Source organism: Macrobrachium rosenbergii, chromosome 51, assembly GCF_040412425.1.
Source record: "Macrobrachium rosenbergii isolate ZJJX-2024 chromosome 51, ASM4041242v1, whole genome shotgun sequence".
Taxonomy (NCBI): domain Eukaryota; kingdom Metazoa; phylum Arthropoda; class Malacostraca; order Decapoda; family Palaemonidae; genus Macrobrachium; species Macrobrachium rosenbergii.
In genome coordinates, this window is record NC_089791.1 from 47975433 (window position 1) to 47993664 (window position 18232).

Below are 18232 nucleotides of genomic sequence, written 5' to 3' on the forward strand. Positions count from 1 at the left end.
GAGTATATAACAAGAGGAGCAGATAAAGATGCATCAACAAAAGAACATATATACATAAACGTCAACTGAAGTAAAGCAATGGTTATGATTTCAGCTGAGTAAACTTTCAACACCAAGCCCCACTAAAAAAGAGACTTAATTTTAGCGAATGATATGGCAGTAGTGTCAGATGTTAGTTAAGGAGTAATGATGATGATAATAGTAATAAAACATTCAATCAGCTGAACGTCGAGGTTGTGCAGCGGAGGGCAGCCAACTTGGCAGCAGCCTGTTCAATATTTATCACAACAACTGTCGGAAGTGCGAATCGCCAGCTGATTAAACATTGCTCTCTCCGGCGCTTCAGAGTTCTAGAGAGTCCTCGGTAACCGCATAGATATATACAGTATACCTTCTAAATGCACGAAAATCCCTTTAATGTGAAAAGGTGGCAAAAGTAACGTCTACCCATTCTCTGAGGCCAATGAGAAGTCTATATTTTTTTTTTTATAAACGTTATAGAGTTCATTAAAACAGGCTCAAAGTTAAAATAGCTTCCGTAGTATCGTAATATATGACAAGCTGCCTTACAATTTTATTAAGAAAAATAGTAAATCCACTCTCAAATGGAAGAATATTCTAATGTGGAACATAGATATGAAATTTGGTCTCACGTCACTAGGTACACGGTAAGTATAGACCATAATCCTTTCAGTCTATTGGCGCTGATGACCGCAAGCTGGTGTTTTTTCAAATATTAGTTCTTGTTGCCGCCTCAAATTGCACACAGGGCATGGCCGTCCCTCCATCGTCAGAGGAAATATGAATGTGACTGCCATGATAAAATTATCCCTGGAGACTTCAATGCTAAACACAGATACTAATGGACGTCCAACTTTGGTAGGGCGAAGCAAAGCAGATAGTTGCCCCTACCTCCCCCCCCCCTTCCCTCTAATCAACATCAGGGCGCCCGTATGCAAACTGGTCAGCGTATGATGTCACTGACTGGTCTACTGTTGCTGATGCAGATCAATCCGGCGATGTACTGGCAAGGGCTCTCGTTCCCAGAGCAACCCGTCAAGTTCAGTTTATAAACTACCCACGACATGTTATTCAGGCACTGCCTATATGTGGCACCCCTTTCCTGATTTTTTAAAAAGGTATTCTTTGTATATTTCCTTTATAGCTTGCTTTAACCCAGATACTTATGTTTACAATGACATTAAAACCGAAATGAGCAGAACCAATTTATTGTATATAAAAAAAATTATAACTTTGCATAAGTATATAGCCTATTCTCTGCCAGCAAATACGAAGAAAGTAAATACCTTCACACAGGATTTCGTGAAGCTTTCTCCTTGAAACCACACGCAAGAAGCAGACCTCGTCTCACTAATATGTCTAGCAAACTTTTACTTTTTTTTTTTTCAATCTGTAGCAATTCTCTGAAAGAGGTTTTCTTCCCGTGTAATGTTATGACCAATGGCCTTTGTGCCTTTATTTAGAAGCCTGCTCTTTTCTAGGGTACTCATAACTACAGTATGAGCTAAGACTTTTGCAGAACCATTTGCATAAAAGTCCTTTCCCAAATACAGATCAATATGTACATATCGTACACTTGTTTCGCAAAACTCAAACAATTTTCATTCCAAATTTACTACGGGGCTTACTTGTCATATACTGAATGTCTGTAATTCGGTTACGCAAGCCGATTATGCTTTCCTCGATAGACAGAGTATGGTTTGGTTTAGAATTTACCAAAAAAAATAAATAAATAAATAAAAAATGGGTGTATCCGATCAAAATCAGGTTCACCCCTGGGTCTTCCCAAATCATTATCTTAATGTGAAAAAAATCTACTGATAAGATGAAACTCAAAACAAGACATTGGCTCGGGAAGAAAGGTATGTGTTTCCCTAAAGGCAGACCAATAATCACATTTATTTTGCATACTGATAAGTCTCATATTCAACAGCAACCATAAATACCTCCGCATTTAATCGTTTTTCCAACGTCGAAATCTGTGACCAGCATTCCAATCGGCTTTGGATCTGATTTCGTTATCTGGATATTTATTGTTTTTTACACTATACTGCCAACGAAAGCACCCATTATGAATAAAGAATGGTAGCCCGTAGGTTCAGAATTTCCATCAGGTACATCTTCGAGTCTTGGATTTACTTGAGCAAAAGAAAATTCAGTCCCAAAATCCATCCATTCAGTTGGGTAGGTACGCGTCCATTACGTTGAAACATTATAGCTAATTTGGATGAACTTTTCATATGTACGATACCATTGCTTTGCACCTGCCTCGGTAGTCCAGGTAGTGTGCCAACGGTCTGAGTCAAGACCTCCTTTCTTCAGGTCTTGGTCTAAGCAGTGTAGACAGCATAAAGGAACCACGGACACCTGTTTAGTGCCGTTACAGAGGCAACGTTTTCACTCTACTACTACTCTTACGCTTTCTTCCAATGTTTGTTTACATCTTATTCCTATCAGATGACTGATGCTTCCTCAATATTCATCGCGGATCAGTGTCACAAGATAAAACGACATCTTCAAGACAGTATTAATTTTTTAAAATGTTTATTGTTGATTATAAAGGAGCAAATACACATCGACATGAATGGGCCAAGGTTATCTCCGCTGCCAAATCAAAACTAGCCTGACCTAAATTGCCCATTTCATTCAGGATTCATCCTAACCTGACCACCTGCTCCTAACCTAACTAGGTGCCTGCCTGACCAAGGCACTTTACCCAGCCGTGGGCGGACTCCTTCCCTCCCCCTCCCCAAATGAAAGCCTTGGGGCGAACACATTTTTATAGGGATTGATTTATGACTACTAAAATGGAGTCGCTTATACAGGGATACATCTCAACCTAGCCATCCCTTTGCATAACCTTACTTAGGTTGTTGTGCCCTGAGCTAGACGGGGGACTTTGGTAATGCTACAGTCTAGGGGTGCAAATTCACTGCTCCCTTGTGTGTGTTTGTTTAAAAGTTTTCTTTCCTATTTTCAGTTTTCTTCTTTCAACAGATCTGCAAACAGAAGTATATTTGCTAAAAAATTATCAGCTTGTTTTGCTTACAGAAGTGCAGTAGTGTAAAATAAAGGAATAAAGCTCTGCACCTTCTACAATGGTGTAGTGTGCCAAGCAGCTGTGTTTAGGAGGAGCACTTTTAGAACTGGTACGGGCTGTTGCTCTTCAGCAACCACTTTTTGATAAATCTGAAAAAATAAGCAGTTTATCTGCTTACAGAGAACAGATTTACGCTATCCTCAAAATTCTATAGGTCTGTTTATCCTAATGACATATTTTTGTTTATTTATGTTCCCCCCTTTATTCCCTTTGTTTTTTTACAATCTCTGCTTCTATAAGCAGATAAACTGCTAATTTTTTCATTATTTTCCCTGATTCCGTAAATATTTGATAAATGTGTGTGCTGATCTTGACTTTACATAATGCAGTGAATTTGGACCCCTAAACTGTAGGATTACATGGGCTTTGCCCCCAACTAGCTCAGGGCACAGCACCCAAATGATGAAAATAGCCTGCTGACATAGTAGAACAATGGGTGGAAAGTTTTGGTTCAGACACATGGACTGGCCTGGGCTACCCCTGAATGGTAATAGGTCAGAATTCTCACTTATCACAATGCAAATTTATCCAAAATGGTAGATGAATTGATTATCTTATGCAAACATGCAAAATGCAAATGAATTGTTTATCTTATTTGAAAACTATGAGGTGTAAATAGGTAATAGGTCAGAATTCTCACTTATCACAAAGCAAATTTATCCAAAATGATAAATGAATTGCTTATCTTATGCAAACTTATCCAAAATGCAAATGAATTGCTCATCTTATTTGAAGACTATGAGGTGTAAATTATTGGGTTCCAACCTGTATTTAGCCTTCTGTGGTTAAAGGGTTAAATGTGGACGTACTAAAAATGTTGGGCTTCTCAAGTAGATAAATATGTTAATTTACAGAAATTGTCGAGATTGAGATTGAACACCTTTCATATTCTGATGCTGATCACATGAGTTAATGGTTAAGTAGGAGGTGGTACAATGGCATTTATGTGGTGTTGAATTTGTCACGTTGAAACGGTAAAAAACATTTATGTCAAGTGCTTTCATTTTGGAGGCTGGAAAGGAAATAAATGGCTAAATCTGGGTCAGAGCGTGGGTATAGGCAAGCATATGAAGCACGTTGTTCTGCTTTGTTCCAGTTGCTTGGATTTAAAAAAACAATAGCCCTAGGCCATGATCTGTGTTTACCAGACAGATGAATGTCGAGGTTTTAAATTCCCATGACCAGGCAGTCAGGCACTCAAGGTGTCACCGTACTGCCATCCAAAGAACTATGAGAGAAAGGTGATAAGTGTCAGTGACAAACAAAAAAAATTATAGCCCCTTTCAAAAACACGCTGAACAGTTTGTTGTTTGGTGGATTGTATTCTCTGATATGGTCACTACATGTTGTTTTGCATGTAGCCCCAACAAACATGCCCTTTTGGAATGAAAATTTGGGAATACAGTACAGTACAATATTATGTTACTTTAATTTCTTCCTAAGCACTGTTTTTCTCTAAAAGCCTCAGTATATTAGTATTGTAGTTCATTAGCACCAGCAGTAAAGTTATCTCATTTCAACATGGAACTTAATTTGTTGGCGTGGAATTGCATACCTCCATAATGAGCTACATTTAGGCAAGAATGAGAAACCTTCCAGTTCTAGTTTTGTAATAAAAGTTTGCTGCCCAAAGTATCACCATCTAAAAGTAGGTTGTAAAACAATGTGTTTGATATTATGAAATTTTGTTTTTCTGAAATATTAATTTTTTCTTACTAATTTATAGTCCCAGAAGTTGGAGAACATAGTGTGATGTTTATTTTGCATTGCATATAAATTGTATTTTGTGTGTACCCAAATTCAAATGGAAAACCGCTGATACCTGTATATTTAGTTGTAACTCGTTAGAGAAGTTTTTGACTGAATAGCAAAATAAATTCCAGTGATCTTGATGAAGAAAATATTTGTTGATTGAAAATAATGATCAATAGTTTATGTCTTGGTTGAGAAATTTTATGATTAAAAATGGCCTGCCACATTTTAATTTTTATTTTAAGAATTTATTCCAAATAAATACGCATATTTAATCATTTCTTTCTTCAGCGTATATCATGTCTAGTTGACTACTCATCTGAAGCTGGCTTATTAAAATCACCTCAGATGACATGGATTTACAGCCAACATTGTCAAGAATTGAGGAGCGGAAAATAAAAGAACTGCATCTAGAGGTCTCTTGTTTCTGCGAATGCTGAGCTTCTTTTAGAACATAAACTACTGGCAGATATGTACTGTGCCTTTGAAGTTATATGTTGTAGTTCTTGAATGTCAGTTCTAGTTTGAATTTTGTTGTCAAATACTGTATGTCTTTTAAGTATACACTTATACCGAGAGGATGGCTATTTTTCATAAAAACAAACTAAAGTAGTATTTGATCTCTAGGATAAGGAAGAACTGATTGGTGGTTAATAAGTCACCCTAGATATGCTCCATTCTTTTGTTGTCCTCATTGTTAAGTGTACATATTACTGGCATGAGTGTAGTTCTCCCTTTTAATTATGTTATATAACTTTCTTTCTTTATATCTTCCATCACATGTGGTAATTATGTGGTGGTGTTGTACAATACAGTATGCCCTTTTTTTTTTTTTATTTAGTCAAGGATCTTTGTCAGTGTATTACTACATCTCACAATAGACTCATTACCTATGATTTAGTCTGTTTTGTGATTGATGAAATGCCCCAGACAACCACTTTCCTCAAAAGCTGTTGTTAATTTGATAAAAGGTATCCTAATTAGTAGTTTCCATTTCATTTGGTAAACAAACCAGTAAGTAGAACTCTTGTTAAGAGAAAGAGGAGGTGGCATTTCTTTCCCCCTGACATTTGCACTCTCCAGTTGGGACTCATTACCAGAAATTCTGAAGGTTGTTGAAGACTGGGGACCAATCAACTTTTGGCTTTACAGGTCAAAAACAGAGCAGTATCAGGCACTGGATAGGCACATCTTCATGGTAGCCAAGGCAGTGGGAGAACTGATATCACCAATAGCCTGCAGAATCAATTTCTCAAGTGGACACCTTCCAGTATGGAATCAGTAGCCTAGTTTGTTAGTCTGTCAGGAAAGAGTAGTTTTTAGCATCCATATACCTCAAGGATGCATACCGTATTTCTATGTTAATGTGTGACCAGAGTTCATGAAGTACTTCTCTGTCTTGTCGTATAAGTGTTCCAGTTCAAGGTGCTTTTATTTGGATTTGCCTTCTTGCAAATGTTTGCTATTGTTCTAGCTCTGGTAGTGTTTCAGGCCCACAGGAACTGAATAAGATACCTGGATGACTGACTTCTAAAGTCAGTTAGACCAGAGGAACTATTAACACCTACAACCTGCAACAAGTTTTCTTACTATGTCAGGAACTGTGTGTTCAGGTCAACTGCAGAGCATTTGCTTCTGCTACCTGTGACAGACTTAAGAGCATTTATTTTGATTCATTACTCAGGAATCCAAATTGTAAAAGAAGCATGTAGCTCTCGTTGACTTCGAGCATGCAAGTAGATGCTGGTGAAGTTACTTTGGAGCTTCATTTGTAGACTTTTCTGGTCAGAAGCTGGGTTAGGTTTTAGAGATTTTAGATTCACTATTAAGTACAGATATCAAAGATGAACAGTTTTTTCTTATTACAGCCATTTTCTTGTAAAGGCTTCAAAGGTCACTCATGAGCAGCCTAGGCAAGTAACAGGCTACTTTATTATTGCATAATGCTTTCGAGTTGAAACTATGCACATATGATCAGCTTTTCCATGGAGGTACACTATAGTAATATGAAAAACATGGAACACTACATACTTTGCTACCTAATAATTGGCTGCAACTGTATAACACATGAATTTTTCTTGGCTGGACAATCCCCGGCCTTTTTGTGATATCTCCTTGGTCCCTTGACTGTGAGGTATTTGTTGGTTGAATTTCAGTGTTTTTGGTTCTAAGAAGACTCTTCCTCTCTGATTGCCAAGATGGAATTGGGTACTCTTTATACTAGGAGGAGAAGGAGTTTTAAGCCCAGTGATGTTTGTAAGTTTAAAGAAGAAGTAGGACCTCTTCTTAAGACAAGTTTTATTTATTATTGTAGCTGAGTATGCAGAACCCCCGTATTCATGGGGATGTACCTCCTGCACGAATACCTAAAATCCATGAATACTTAAAGCCCCTCTAGAAACACTAGAACTGCCCATTTTGATAGTTTAAACACAAAAAAACCTGTAAAAATGCTTACACCTGAGTATTTTAATAGTTTTATCACAAAAAGTGCTTTTATTCATGAAAATTATATGAAAATGCAGCAATCAGTGAATATTTCTCAGTGAAAAATACCGCGAATGGGTGAATTTTCCGCGAATAATGGGTAGATATGTTCTACAGAGAAACCCGCGAATCGTGAGAACGTGAATATGGGGGGTTTACTGTGCAAGTTTTTACTGACAGTGTGCCAAACTGTAAGCAGTACTAAAGGTTCTTTGCTGCATCCCTTCAGCCCCAGCTTGATTTCCTTCAGCCTTTTATTTTTCATCTACAGTTCCATTTGTTCTCTTCCCATCAAGGTGTTTAACCTCTGTTTGGCTTGCTTCAGTTGTAACCCTTCATTCAGGAGCATTCATAACCTTCTAATTAGCCATATGAGCCTCAAGAAATGTGACATAGAATGTAATAGCCTATCTAATGGATACCAGAAACTTTTGTTCTACATGAATTTTACAAGATAACATGGCAAAATAAAGATTTAAAAGGCTATACAGTACTGTGTTCATTAATTGTTGGTTTTGACAAATTACTGTATGTATAGTAATTTGTCATAATAAGAGAGGAATTTGGTGCCTTTTATACCTGGCTTTATGAGAACCAATTTCAAAACTACACCAACAGTAAAACTGAGATGAGGGTTGCTGCCAACACAGTTTATTGAATATGGAAAAAAATGTTAGTCAGTGGTGGGAATCCCACCTTGGCATTAAAATGTAGTTGCCAGTTCTACATAACTAGATATACAGTATACCATTACAACATGGTTTACAGGAAAAAAATTAATAAGGTATGCTATTCAGAATGCCTAAATTTCCCTCAAACATTTTACTAAAACCAGGGATTCTGTGTTTGATCAAGATTAATGTGCTTATCTCTTTATTAAAAAATTTTTACTTTTCATCTTAATTTTTTAAATGCTTCAAAGTCTCACCAAGGGAGACTCACTGGATACATCAATTCAACTTTACCAGATCATAGTCTAAAGCAGCGTTTCTCAACCTGTGCGCCCGGGCGCACTGGTGCGCCCCGTGAGGTGCTCAGGTGCGCCCCCAGGAATAGGAAAATTATATTCTAATGTTTAAAATGTCTATTATTATTTTCATAAATTTGCAGACACCGAGTATGTGTTTCTATGTCTGAGTCAAGTCTTCGATATTTGACATTTTAAACTGGAAGGTAAATTCCTTATCTTTCCTTTTCATTCCATTGGGGGTTTAAATCAGTCATTAATGGCCCCTCTCTCTATTTTGCCCGCTTGCAGAAAGATGGCGAAGACTATGTTAAGAGATGATGCAGAGAAACAATTAAGTAAAATTCCACTATCAAATGATACTGTTCATAGGCGTATTCTGGAAATGTCTACCGATATTGAGGAAAATGTTTATCATAATAAACTCCAGGATGCATACTTTGCACTGCAAGTTGATGAATCAACAGACATAAGTAACAAAGCGCAACTACTGGCTTTTATTCGCTTTATTGATGGGGATAGAATAGTAAATCAGTATCTTTGTTGCAAGGAATTCCTTACCACCACTAAAGGTGAAGATATTTTATATTTTTAATAGTTATTTTGAGAAATGGAATTTATCCTGGGAGTGTGTGTTGGAATTTGCATAATGATGGAGCTCCATCAATGGTGGCGGTTCCATTAAAGGTCTTGCATCATTCTAAATAAAGCAAAATAATTCCAAGATAATAACTCTTCACTGTTTCTTGTATAGAGAGGTCCTGGATGAGCAAAACACGGGGTATTAAATTGAAAGAAGTTTTTTATCAAGTTGTCGAAATGGTAAATTTCATCAAGACTAGACCAGTAAAGGCTCCTATATCTGGACAATTTTGTGAGAACATGGATTCACAACACACTCGCTTGCTATTGCACACAGAAGTGAGATGGTTGTCAAGAGGAAAGGTATTCTGTCGTGTGCTTGAACTTCGCGAAGAACTATTGGCATTTCTTAAAAAAGAAAATAAAAGTAAATTTTGTGGACTTTTGGAATGGGAGTTTTGGACAACAAAATTGGAATACCTGACTGATATGTTTCAACACTTGAATAATCTGAACATGTCTATGCAAAGTGGAAATGAAAATATTCTCTCATCTACTGACAGAGCCAAATTTCAGAAAAAAAAAGTGATTTGGAAAAAGAAAGCAAGTTCAGCTGTTTTGGAAATGCTTCCTTTGCTGAGAAAAGGCTATTCAGACGATTTAATTCGCTGTAATTGGATCATTTAGTGACTCTGGAAGGTAATCTGAATTATTACTTTCTCTCAATAAACACCAAGCAGTGCGACTGGATTCTCAACCCTTTCATTGATATTTCTACCAAGGACGTTGGCTTTTCGTTAACAGAAGAGGAAGAGCTGGCCACTGTATCTACTGATCGGGGATTAAAGATCAAGCATAAAGAGGTGCCCATTGATCAGTTTTGGATTTCAGTTAAAGAAGAATATCCTTCAATAGCTAATAAGGCATTGACGGTTTTATATAATGCAGTTTCCACATCTTATCTTTGTGAACAAGGATTTTCTGTACTAACTAACATTAAATGTAAAAGCAGATCAAATATCAAATCTATTGATGAAGAGTTGAGAGTTTGTTTATCACATACAAGGCCTAACATTCACAAAATTGCTAATTCTCATCAAAGCACAGGTTTCTCATTAGGATACAAATGCAAAATGTAATATCTAAAAAATAAATGGTTATTTTAGAATACACATCTATTATTTTCCTATTACTGCTACTACTACTACAAATTATAATAATAATCATTATTATTATTATTATTATTATTATTATTATTATACAGACTATGAACCCCAACTACTAAGGACCTGAGGGCACTAGCAGGAAAAGCACTCCCCAAAGGAAATAAGGAGGAAAAGACAAAAAAATAAAAATATGCAGTGATATAAAAAAACACATTCTAAAATATGTGTGAATGCTATGCACAAAAAAAAAGTAAAATGTCCTCTCGGGAAGAAAGTATTACCGTACCAGCAATCTAAGGTTTCTGAAACTTCACAATATATTCAAATTTCATAAGTATTTTGTCCATATTAAGATCAAAGGTGCGCCCCAAAGTTTCTGTTAATTCATAGATGCGCCCTGGGGTAAAAAGGTTGACAAACACTGGTCTAAAGTATAAAACGTACTTTATATACTTCCCATACTGATTACCACCTGTAGTAATGTGCCTTGTAGAATCCACTGCAGCACTAATGAAAGTTCTTTGCAGGACCATTTCAACACCAACGTTTTCTTAGCTGTTCAACATTTGTAGCTACTGTATTCTCTTTCCAGTTTTCAACTTATTGTTATTGGAAGCCTAGAAATGACTCAATTGTTTGATTATACTAAAATAAACAACTCAGATAATCAATCTGTGAAGTATGCTGTCCTGTACATATTTGGTAGACAGATGATAATTTTATGCTATAGTGCTCTAATATTGCTTGCTTATTGCATTTAATGTATTTTATCGCTTGTGGAAGGGTATAAACACTGTTCGATTTTTCCTGTTGTGTTTATTTTGCATAGGTCTTGAACTCTAGGATCAACCAGTTGGATCTCTTTCCTAATATTCACTTCGAACTGTAAAGTTCTTAATACAGTATTTTCCTATATTAACTGAATGAGTAGGCTTCTCTTGTAAAGCACTGTACAGTATTTCTGCAAGGCAAAATTCATCGATACTCTGTGCTGTGTTGGGATATTTACCTACTGCATCTTAAAACAATTTGAAAATTATTTATTGGTTACTGTAAATTTTTATCTACGTTCTACCACAGTAGCTTACACGGAGTAATTTATCTAATTCTCGCTGACTGTAAGCCGAATTATATATTACGTAAATGTCCTTATAAGGCGCATATTTTGACTGCATACTGCTTTTGACAAATAGCAGCAGCACTGAGTTTATTCATGAATTATCATCTCATACTGTATGAAATTGCTTAGCATCAAATATTTAGTCTCCAGGTACTCAATTTGCAGTTTTACAAAGGATTTTGAAAAGACCAATCAGTATTTTAGGTAAGATATTGAATGGCAAAGAAGGATTGCACTGTTGTACTGGGTGAGACATGTACTGTATAACACAACATAGATTGCTGCAATCTAATTTGATAGTTGGGGACAGAAAAGAGATGAAAAAATGAAAGTCAAGAAAAAATATATTATTAAAAGTGGCTGAACACAACTGTTTAGAGACAAAAGATGGCAGAGGCATTAAAGATATTATACAGAAAGAGAGCCATGGCAGAGAGGACAAGCAGGGAAAACTGTAGAGATGTATGCAGGGAAAAGGGGAGAGAGGCTAAAATACCAAGTATCAAGGGCAAAAATTAGGAGCTGGGAGGCACTGAATCAAAATCTCAACATAGCAGAGGCAAAAGAAAATATTCAGGACAGCAAAAGTGAGCTAGGAAAGATGGGAAAATGGAAAGAAGCAGAATATTAAAGTTGAAAATTAATAGATACAGTACTGGAATGATGGGAGTAGCATTTTGAAAATCTTGTGAATGAAAAAATGAACTGGAGGATGTTGGCATGATTGTGGTCTGCAACAAACATAACATTGCAAGAGTTAACAGGGCAATTGGGAATATGAAAACTGGAAAGGCCTCAGGACCATGTAGTATTTGAGGAATTTTTTTGTGAAAGATGCAGTTGACTAGTTCTTGCTTGGGATGAGCTGCATTTGTTCGCATAGAACACCACCTGAGGGATGATATGGCTCAAATGTGTACAGTATGTGATTTCATGGAGTTTCCTTCTGTGAAGATCATTGATAAGGACAGTCTCAGTTTTTCATGTAGAGTTTGATTGAAAGACGTGGATGAAGTGGATGTTGCCATGCTGCTTGAGTCACAGCAAACACTGATCAATAAGTTTATGGCCATCAAGTGGGAGCTTGCAGTGGAATAGGAGATTGAAAAGAAGATGCATAACTCCCAAGTGTTTTCAAGCATCCTTGCAAAGTTTAAGTATGTCATCAACTTCCGTAATATAGTAAAGTTCATCTTAACCCTTCCAAGAGCAATACCATAGAATGTGGGCCTGATTGTGTAGACCTGTGGGTTCAGTATTCATGAAGAAGAAACATACCCAACAGAAAATTATTTCCTCTTTCTTTTTTAGAAACATACACAGCAGAAAATTATTTCCTCTCTCTTTTAACCATTTTACATAAAACTTCAACATTGTTTTTATAGTGGCTCTGCTTTCACAAAACCCCAATCTTTCCCTCCACTGATATTAATCTACATCTATCCTCTCCTTATACAATGCCTTCCAGAGGAGCCGAGAATACTTGTTGAAATAACGGTTGAGTATGTCAAGAGGGCAATTCAGAGTTTAAGGATAGAAAGTCACCAAGAGTTCATAAGGATTCGGTGCAATTGACTGGCTGACAAAGGTTAGTAAGCATGTCATAATGAGTGAAAGATCCGGAAGGAGTGGTCGAGATGAAAAATTGTTCCTTTGTTGAGAGGTAAAATGATATAGGCATCTGTAGCAATTCAAGGGACATGACATGTACCAAGAGGGTGTATGGTAGGATGTAATTGAGAAAGGAAGGTGACAAGAGGATTGATAGGGGAAACCATTGTGTGTTTTGATAAGGAGTAGTATTTGTGGTTCAAGTGTGTTTTATGAAATAGTTGTGTAGAGTGAAAATAAAGGTAAAAGCTGTACACGGTATACAGGGACCTAAAAAAAATTTATGATAGAATTAAGAGAACTGTATTATGGGTGTTCAGGATGTATGGCACAGTACTGGTTTGTTGTAAAAGTGGGTTTGAGACAAGGGTGTGTTATGTCTCCATGGCTGCTTAAATCTTTAAAGAGTGATGCAAGAAGTCAGTGGAAGGACAGAAGATGCAGTTATAAGGTTGTAGGATACAAAAATGAGTTGTGTATGTTAGATAACAAAAATGAGTTGTGTATGTTAGTTTGGATGGTTAATATATACTGCACAAGAATAATTAATAGGGTAGGAAATTATATGTTCACATGAAATGGTAAAAGGTTCATGTAGGCAAAATGGTGGGTCAGGGTGTTTGATGTGGTTTGGTCATGTGGAAAGAATGGGTAATGATAGGATGTTTGAAAGAGTGTATAATTCAGAAGTATCATGGGGAAGGAAGATAGGAGGACCTACCAAGTCCTGGATAGATGAGTTAAAGGTATTAGAAGGAAAGGCCTCAACATCAAGAGAGTGCAAGAATGTGCTCTAGCCGGGAGGAATCATCCATGATACATCAGTTAAAATATGAATGTGGCATCCTGTTATTACTGAGGTAGTTTTCTTTTAGAGTTACTGTAGCAGACAGGGCAAATCAGAGTGTAATAAGCTATTTTGGTCATATGGAAAGAATGGAGGATGACAGGTCAGTTAAAAGAGCAAAGTATACCATTTAAAAGCATTGGGAGGAAGAAGGAGATGAAGACCTAGAAAGGATTTAGATAGGAGGGAGTGAAATAAGTATTGGAAAGAGGGGTCCTAGACATCAAAGAAGTAAGAATATATGTGGAAGTTAGAGGTAAATGACGCAGTGCTTGGGGGGAGGGGAGGGGCGAGTACATCTATCTGTTACGGAAGTGGTTTTGTCTCCTTCACTCGACCAATCCCAGTTCCAGGCATAACTGAGGAACCATACGAGTATATAAAAGTTAACAGGTCATTGTGGCTATTACTGATTCATATCTTGTAAAAATGACCAGTATATTCTATATATTTGGGTATGGGTGATTGTTTGTGCATGTATCTACATCACGGGTTCTCTTAAATAAAAGAGGGTCGGAAATGGACCCACCGGAAATAAATATGCAAGTGATTTAGTACAGTTTTGTATTGCATTTTTGCTACGCAGACACCCAATATGCTTGTCTAGAAACGCCTGTCGATCATGACCCCTTAGGTTCACCTTCAAGGAAACAGAAGGTGTATTTGCCGATGCGTGAATTATGAGTTCAGAACCCATACAGGTGATGTGGGAGAGACGGCGCATGTTCCTTGCGCGGATCGTCTTGCTCGTGACTTGAATTTAGATGCTTTTTGTTACCTTCTTCATTTCTAAGATTAGTTTGTTGTTAGTGATGGAAGACGTAGACGTAAAATCGTTAGAACAAAAATTCTCGGATGAAAAGGCGGCATGGTAACGAAGCAGATAGAAATGCAACATACAAACGTTTGATGAGTGTAGAAATTTTTTAAAAATTGGCACAGACTTAGCGAATGACAAGCGCCGGAATCTGCTTCAGAGTTCAGTTGTGGTCCCACGGTAGATTAAGGGGTGGATCGATAATTACAAGTCCGTGAACCCTATGACGATGCGTGAGCGTTTTGTTCGAGTTGTTACAAGATTCATGAGTTCGTGAGGAATCATCTGTAGAGAGCTGTCACAACTTGGGCGTCGACGTCGGAAATCGTGAAAGAAATTCACCACCCGATTTAAATTATTTTGCTGACTATATGTTTCTGAAATTTCCGCCTAGTCTCTCTCTCTCTCTCTCTCTCTCTCTCTCTCTCTCTCTCTCTTTGAGGATGAAATTAGAAGGCTTCCCTCCTTCTAGTTCCTTGGTCCGGATCAATTGCAGTAATCTTTCTCGTGATAAGCTCGGTGAACTTTTTCACCATTTGCAGTTTTCGAGGCACGCAGTGGAAAATTGGGAGGAAGGAAAGAATGGATATTAAATTATCTCTTTATATCAACCTGAAGTACTAAGATTTGATTCTTTTTACTTCATCTTAAAATATGGTGTTGATATTTTATCATAGCGCGTTTGCTGCTAATGTTATTGTATACAATTTACACGCAGAACGCATGTGTGCCATTTGGGAAACGAGATGCAACTTAAATCATTAGAGTAAGTTCCAAAAGTGCATCAACAGCTCATCCATTCATTGCTTCTAACACTTGTAATTCAAAAAGAATATTAGATATTTGAATGTTCAGTTTGACTTTGCTAGTAGCAATTTAGCCTTGTCTCAATAGGCCTATTCTGTAGGAATTACTAAAGGTTTATTCTTTGCGGCAAGCTTTGTAGCGTCCCATCGGCTCCGAGCCCTCTCATTCCTTTTACAATTCGTCCGTTCATCTTCTCTTTCTTCCATCTTACTTTCCACCTTCTCCTAACATACCTTTCAACAATATTTTCAGATCTGAATGACGTCATAGGTCCTAGCGCTTGGCCTTCGTCCTGTATTTTATAAATTCCAGTTCCAGTAGGCCTATTCATGCCGAGTCGAAGTTTGTGAAAGATCTGAAGAAAAATAAGAACTTCAGGGGACTTGAGTAACTAGTTCACAAAGCTTCAGAAATCTTACAAGTTTTCCGATGTCAGACCTTTTAGATTCTTAGATTTTCTCTTCTCTTTCCCACAAATTGATATTTTGAAAGAGGTCCAATATAAACATACATTATATATATATACATTATATATTATATATATATATATATATATATAATATATATATATATATATGTGCACAAAAATAATTTTAGCATGGAATTAGCTTATACCTCAAGGGGGCTTTAAAAAAGTAAAGTGAATTCGATGTTATTGGGTTATTTGTGATTTAACAATTATGTGTAAATGTCGTGTAAAAATTTGTGATACTATTATACATAACCATGTGTGTGGCTTAGTAAGCATGACACATGCATGAAGTACGCGTGCATACATCTACAATACAGACGTGTGCATATATATGATTGTGTAGCATTTCTCAGAACACTGGAATGGACACAACCCTTCTTAAGAAATATACAAAATCAAAATACGCGGAACAGCTGAGCAATTTTTAAAAATTATCTTTGCATGTGACTAAATAACGTTTATGTATGATGAAATGTGATGAGCAGTCTTCTCTCTCTCTCTCTCTCCCTCTCTCTCCATAATGTGGTTAATTTATAGGCCTACAGATAAGCCACAAAGGCTCGTGGAAACAAGCCATCTTATGCTTCAGAAATACAAGATCAACAATGATTAATTATTCATCGTAATCAAAAAAAAAAAAGTTGACCTAGAAAAACTGACACGAAATACATTGGTTTTATTAGGCCTAGGCTAGGAACTAGGAATGGCCAACTCCTCTCGAAACCGCAACAAATTATGAATGATCAGACTTTGTAGCATAAATTCTGTTAGACATGAATCTTTTTAATACTCTGTCCTAACAGGCAAAACACCACTGGGTTTGAGAGATATATAATGAAAGACTTTCTAATTATAATGCCCCATTTTACTATTTACAACTTACACCTCTCGATTTTCTTAACCTAATTAGGTTCGAGTATTACAAATATTTAAGGACGGCTATAAACAAAGAGATGTAAGCTGCATCCAAATACCAGTAATTTTCATCTTAAAATGGAAGAGTATACAATACCCCCACAATATATAGCCTAATACCATAATCGACCGACAAGAATTCTTAAACAATCCTAAATGCCAATAACCGCAACCACTTTTGGCTAGTAATAATATTAAAATAACACATGTTTGAAATACATTGATATGGAACAAATGTATGACTCACCAAGAGGTTGGTACTTTTAGTTGGTATAAATTCAGAAGCACTTATTATCCGAATGGTTCTAGTAAACACTTTTTCTCGCTTTACTGACCTTCGAGTCCATACTACATACAAGCAAGACAACTACTACAGAACAGGGCTGGATTTTGGCGGAAATTCGCCCGAGAAACGGATGATGACGTCACACTTCGAAGATGACGGAAAAGTTTTTCCGCCATGTATATTCACATGGCAAGAAGGGAAAATAGAGCACTTGTAGAATGAAATTTTTATACCAAAATTTTGTATTTGAGTTTTTAACCATTTCTATATTTATGAATGGTTTACTGATAATAAAATTACATTTAAACTGGGCCATCACTCACTCTACACTGACTGCCTGGAGCGTGAAAATTTGACGAGGCAGAAACTTTGTTGTCTGTGTCGGTTTTCAGATATCCTACTCTATGAGGTAAGGCAGGTGTACTTTCATGTATATTTAATCCACCTCCATGAATAAGCCTTTATGAAACATCATTAATAATGAATAAATTTACGTGATGTCTCAAACTTGAACATGTAAGATATTGAGTTTAGTGAATATCAGTTACAAACTCCTCAGTTCAATTAGAGAAAATCACTAAGTTAGCATTGACAACGACATCATATCGAGCATTATTTGCTTTTGTCTAACAAATATTAGATGAGCATGGATGAAATGTGTCCTGTATCTTTTTAGTGCCATTAGGAGCTGATGTTTTCTAGATGGGATGAGAGAGATTCAGCCATTAGACCTGATGTTTTCTAAACTGCAGAGAGAAAGCTGCAGAGAAGTAAGGCGAGGAGAATACGCAGTAAGATTTCTTGAAATGGGTCTTTGAAAATAAACGAGAGTAAATTGAGGAGGTTATGATGTAAATTAATTAATATGGCTTGTTCGAATCTCATGATTCTCATGCCATCGTAGTCAGACTATAGCTGCACTAGGTCTAATTGTAACTTGAAACGAAATATACTTCTGTCATTGATATGGTCAAGTTGAAGAAATCTGATTTCTATATTAAAATCTTATTTAAATTGCAATACCATTAGTTAGTGTACTGACTCGCCAGTCTAGGTTGAGTATTTGCATTAGTCTCTATTGGTGATTATTGATGAAATAAAAACTACAGCATGTTGCAATTATACATTTTTAATCATGACATTTAGCACACATGAAAGTGAAATATAAAATATATATAGCTTATGAATACAGGTAGGCTCTATGCTAAAACTAGTACTACGTCTAATCATCAGAAATTAACTTTCTTCCGTTGATATGATAAATTTTAAAATAGTAAAAGCT